Genomic DNA, 6,168 nt, shown 5'->3' on the forward strand with positions numbered 1-6,168 from the left:
GAGAGGTAATTGAATCATGGGGGCGGGTCTTTCCCATGCTGTTCTCGTGGCAGTGAATAAGTCTCACAAGATCTGATGGTTTCATAAATGGGAGTTCCCCTGCACAAGTTGTCTGCCGCCATGTAAGATATGCCTTTTGCCTTCTGCCATGATTGTGAGGCCTCCCCAGCCACATGGAACTGTGAGTCCATTAAACCTCCTTTTCTTTGCTGGGCATGGTGGCTCATGCCTATAATCCCAGCATTTTGGGAGGCTGAGGCAGGCAGATCACTTGAGATCAGGAGTTTGAGACCAGCCTGGCCAACATGGTGTAACCCCATTTCTATAAAAAAAAAAAATACAGAAATTAGCCAGGCATGGTGGTGCATGCCTGTAATCTCAGCTACCCAGGAGGGTGAGGCAGGAGAACCAGTTGAACCTGGGAGGCGGAGGTTGCAATGAGCTGAGATTGCACCACGGCACTCCAGCCTGGATGACAGAGCGAGACTCCATTTCAAAAAAAAAAGAAAAGAAAAAAAAACCCTCCTTTTCTTTATAAATTACTCAGTCTTGGGTATGTCTTTATCAGCAGCATGAAAATGGACTAATACACTGTGTATGCAATAAAGATAACTTTTATTTTGTTTTTTGAGACAGGTCTTACTCTGTCAACTATACTCAGGTGGGAGTGTAGTGGTGCCATCTCAGCTCACTGCAACCTCCACTTCCTGGACTCAGGTGATCCTGAGTAGCTGGGACCACAGGTGTGCAACACCACACTTGGATAATTTTTTGTATTTTTGGTAGAGATGGGGTTTTGCCATGTTGCCCAGTCTGCTCTCAAACTGCTGACCTCAAGCAATCCATTTGCCTCAGCCTCCCAAAGTGCTGGGATTACAGGAGTGAGCCATGGCACCCAGCTGCAATAAAGAGAAATTTTAAAAAGTTAATCACAACCTTTGAAGTTTTGTGTAATCCGAAAGAAAATATATGATTTTTCTTTTATGAGTTATCTTGTTTTCTGGTGTAAACTAGAGGTTAATCATACACAAAAATATTTGCAAACAGCCAGAATCAGTCTCCAACAATGTACAGTGAGATTCTAAACTTTAAAATTGTTCCTTGAAGATCACCACATAAAAATTGTGGAGAAGGCCATTAACTGTGTGACGAGAACAAAAAATGTAAGAAAATATAAATTAGGACAAGAAACCATTTTTTAAAGAATAATAGGAGACATGGTAAAGCACTGGTCTTACATTGCCAGAAAAAATATAAAGAGTAATGCTTGAGTGTCTTAATAACTTTCTTCAAGAACTGTTCACTCTTAAGAAAAGGATCGAATATTTTCAAGGTTTGCTGTCATTCAGCCATTTTCTCACAATACACCATAGAAAAGACAACCCACAGAGTGGTTGAATATCGCAATGCATATAACTGAGAAGAACTCGTAACTAAAACATGGGCAATAAAAACTTATATAGATTAATAAGAAAAAAGACTACTCAATAAAAGTAGCCTTTAGGAAAAATAAGACTACTCATTTTTCAATAGAAAAATGGGCAAAAGATGTAAACAGTCAAATTACCAAGAATAAAGTCCAATGAAAATAAACACTAAAAAGGTGTCAAACAAAAATAATAATCAGGGGAATGCAAATTAAAACAGCAGTGGATACTACTCCCCCACAAATACAGCTACTTTAGAAAGTTTAAGACCAAGTATTATTCTCATTTAAACAGCATATATACTAAAATGGAAAGGATACAGAGATTAGCATGGCCCATTCAAGGATGACACACATATTTATGAAGTGTTTCACATTAAAAAAACAAAGATGAAGTGTTGACAAGAATGTAAAGCAACTGAAACTCTCATATATGGCTGGTGACACTGGGGAAAAAATTTGGCCCTATTTGTTAAACCTTAAGGTTGCATGTCTTATAACAATTTCTCTCAACTATGAATAGCACCATGCAAGGTTTGTGGGGTTGTTTGTTTTTTGAGATGGAGTCTCACTCTGTCGCCCAGGCTGGAGTGCAGTGACGTAATGCAACCTCTGCGTCCCAGGTTCAAGCGATTCTCCTGCCTCAGCCTCCTGAGTAGCTGGGATTACAGGCATGCGCCACCACATCTGGCTAATTTTTTTTCTTTTTTCTTTTTCTTTTCTTTTTTTTTTTTTTTTGAGATGGAGTCTTGCTCTGCTGCCTAGGCTGGAGTGCAGTGGTTTGATCTCGGCTCATTGCAACCTCTGCCTCCCAGGTTCAAGCGATTCTCCTGCCTCAGCCTCCCCAGTAGCTGTGATTACAGGCACCTGCCACCACACCCAGCTGGTTTTTGTATTTTTAGTAGAGATGGGGGTTTCGCCATGTTGGCCAGGCTGGTCTCAAACTCCTGACCTCAGGTGATCCATCCATCTCGGCCTCCAAAGTGCTGGGATTACAGGCGTGAGCCACTGCACCCGGCCGATGCCTGGCTAATTTTTATATTTTTAGTAGAGATGGGGGTTTCGCCATGTTGGCCAGGCTGGTCTTGAACTCCTGACCTCGAGTGTTCCGCATGCCTCGGCCTCCCAAAGTGCTGGGATTACAGGCATGAGCCACTGCACCCAGCCAATTTTAACTTTTTATCATAGACTTATGTATATTTTGTCATAGTAAATGATAAAATAGACTAGTAACTACATGTATCTTGTGATTCATGACCTTTTTATTAAATGCTTTGATATTTCTAGGCTACACAGTTCATTAGTAAGTTTTCTGAAATTGTCACAAATCTCCAAGAAAATTTCCAATATATTTATTGAAAAAAATTCACATGCAAGTGGACCGGCACAATTCAAACCCATGTTGTTCAAGGGTCAACTATATATTCATATTAAAAACATTTGTGCTACTGTCTGGAAGGTGATGAATCTAAAAGGGAGGGTGTCAAGCCAACATTGAAAACAAAAATAAACAAGAAAGTGATATGATTTGATATAGCACAAGATACAGGGGATGGTTTGAACTGAGCACCAGAAGCATAAGTGGTATAGTCAACTTTCAATTATATATATATGTTTACTAATCTTCAGTTTCAACTAGTTTTCCCTTGTCTTCAACATACTGGGACAGTGGTCCCCTGCTAATAACATAATTAACCTTTTGGCTTAAACAAGTAGTGAGAGGGTAAAGGAAGGCAGGATCCTCACTATCTGGGATTCAGACTCCAGTTCTTAAGCTGCACATTGTCCCCTGGAGTGGGGGAGCTGGGAGAGAAAGAAGGTGCCTTAGTCCATTTTATGTTGCTGTAAAGGAATACCTGACACTGGGCAATGTATAAAGAAAAGAGGCTTATTTAGCTCATGGTTCTACAGGACGAGAAGTTTAAGGGCATGGCCCTGGCTTCTGGTGAGGGCTTTTGTGCCGCATCACAACGTGGTGAAGAAGGTCAAAAGGGAAGTGGACATGTGCAAAAAGGGGAACTCCTGAGGGGCATCCTGGCCTTGTAACAACCCGCTGTGGTGGGAACAAGCCCATTCTTGCAAGAACTCATGCAGTCTGTGGAACAGCACCAAGCCACTCACGAGGGATCTGCTCCCACACACCAGACCCCTTCCATTAGGCCTCACCTCCCAACACCACCACATCAGGGATTAAATTTCAACATGAGTTTTTGTGGGGACAAACAAACCATATCCAAGCCATAGCAGAAGGCAAGACAGAAAGTGGCATGAGTAAGAAATGAGCCAACTGGTTACTACTTTTGATCACTCGGACAGGGTAGGCATAGGCAAAGAAAAGATTTTCACTGGGATAAACATCATTGCTATGTACCCCACACTGTCTTGTTCCCCAGATTTTGAACCAACAAACTTATTTTCCCTTAAAAGTCCATAGCTGCATAATTCCGATGGCACTGGATGCAAGTTTCCATTTTTCCTTTCTCACGGTTCAAGAAGTGCCCTTTTAATTAATTTATTTTTTTGAGACAGAGTCTCACTCTGTTGCTCAGGCTGGAATGCAGTGATGCGATCTCGGCTTACTGCAACCTCTGCCACCCGGGTTCAGGCAATTCTCCTGAGTCAGCCTCCCGAGTAGCTGGGACTACAGGCACATGCCGCCACATCCGGCTAATTTTTTTGTATTTCAGTGGAGATGGGGTTTCACTGTGGTCAGGCTGGTCTCAAACTCCTGAGCTCAGGCAATCCGCCCACCTTAGCCTCCCAAAGTGCTAGAATTACAGGCATGAGCCACTGCGCCTGGCCTATATATTTTTTAATCGATAAGAAGTTTATTCATTTATCTGCACAGTTCTGCAGGCTGTGCAAGAAGCATCGCACCAGAATCTGCTTCCACTCAAAGTAAATAATGTCAAGGTTTGTTGTCATTCAGTCATTCAGGAAGACAAAGAGGAGCAAGCATCACATGGCAAAAGAGGAAGGAAGAGAGAAGGAGGGGGGTGCCAGGCTCTTTTCAACAATCAGCTCTTGAAAAAACTAATGGAGTGGGAATTCACTCCTGCAAGGGTGGCACCAAGGCCTTCATGAGGCCCCCATGATACAAACACCTCTCAGTAGGTTCCACCTCCAACACCGAGTATTTTCAGATGAGATATTTTCTAGTCTGTCTTGAGAATGGTTTTACAATTTTTCCAGGCCATTTGCCCTCCTGGCAACCTTCCCTGTTCACCTTCTGGCAGGAAATTTTCTTACATGCCTATCTGGCAAAATAATGATCCTCTTCAAAAATTCAGCTACATTTTCTCCTTCTCTAGACTATATTATATTTTATCCGACATATTTTTATATCATAAACATATATCTTATCCAATATATTATAATTTAATTATAAGTTTATACTATTTTATAATTATAATTTTATTATTTTTATAATTTTAATTTATTAAAAGAACCAGGGAACACATTTATATTATATAACATAATATTGTAATACATGTATATATTATATAATTGTATTATATTTTATCCAACATGATATTTGGATAAAATATCAAAAATAATTTTTTGAATAAATTTAAGAGGTAGCCTAATATATAAGGGTGACTGTTTAACAAATGCAGACAACTCATACATCTATGTGTGCACTTATTGGTTTGTATTTCAGTAGTCTCTTTTCTTCCTTGTCTCCGTCTCTAAAGCATGAGCTCCTTGATGGAAGGGATCATGGTCTTATTTTCCACCTTGGGATACTATGTAATACAGCAGAATGCTTAAATGCATAGAGCCAGCACTTCTGGGTTTAAATCTCACACTTACGGAATGTGTATCCTTAAGTAGGTCACCTAGCCTTTCTATGCCTAAGTTCTCTTATTTGTAAAATGGGCATAATAACAGTAGCATCTTTAAGTAAGGTAAAAGTGAGAGTGAGAGTGAGAGAGGGGGAGAGAGACAGCGAGCGCGAGCGCTGGTCTTGAACTCCTGGGCTGAAGCAATTCTCCTACTTCTGCCTCCCTAAGAGTTGGGATTACAGGCGAGAGCCACTGCACTCGGCCAAACGTTTTATTTTTTTAAATTAGATTAAAAACCTTTTCATGACTGTCATCGAGTTACAGTTTTTTTGTTTTTGTTTTTGTTTTTAACAAAAGGTAGCCTAATACATAAAAGGGTCATTGTTTCCAGGTCAAACAAATGCAGATAGCTGTGTTGGAGGGCAGAGGGAAGAGGGAGACTTGGAAGATTCTGGCTGGTAGCACTCGACATTCCTCCAGTCTCTGCTGCATCTTCCCACCGTCTTGCCGGCCATATGCAAGGTCCCTCCAGTTCCTCTTATTTACCTGTTAGAGGACTACCTTCTCCAGGAAGCCACCTCTGGCGTCCCACGCTTAGGCACTGTCAGGCAAACTGATCACCCTTTTATGCAACTGTCTGTTTAGCTAATACCACACAACTGTGACTTGCGCAGAGGGGCTATGTCTGATTTTTCTCTGCGGAGAACTCAGGAACGGAACAACTGATCTCTTCAAGCGAATCCTGTTAACAGCTAAGAGCCTCCTCTTAGTTGGATCCCTGTTGTTGACTGATGGAGACGGTTTCCCTCGCCATCAGTCACTCTTCGCCTCTCAGTTTCTCAGCCTCACCTGGAAACTTTAGAAATGAAGACCCTCAGATGTGCTCCCAAGTTCTTTCAGCAATAACCTCTACAACCTTAGGGCATTAGCTCCGCCCCGTCTCGGCTCCTGATCCCG

General features: G+C 41.6%; 1 non-coding gene across 1 annotated transcript; it reads left to right on the plus strand.

Moving 5' to 3' along the window:
* The first annotated feature begins 1,705 nt into the window (after positions 1-1,705).
* On the plus strand, positions 1,706-1,807 carry LOC115893727. Its single transcript, XR_004053786.1, has one exon. It is a non-coding gene; the product is annotated as a U6 spliceosomal RNA (small nuclear RNA).
* Positions 1,808-6,168: the final 4,361 nt, after the last annotated feature.

The sequence above is a fragment of the Rhinopithecus roxellana genome, chromosome 15, assembly GCF_007565055.1.
Source record: "Rhinopithecus roxellana isolate Shanxi Qingling chromosome 15, ASM756505v1, whole genome shotgun sequence".
NCBI lineage: Eukaryota > Metazoa > Chordata > Mammalia > Primates > Cercopithecidae > Rhinopithecus > Rhinopithecus roxellana.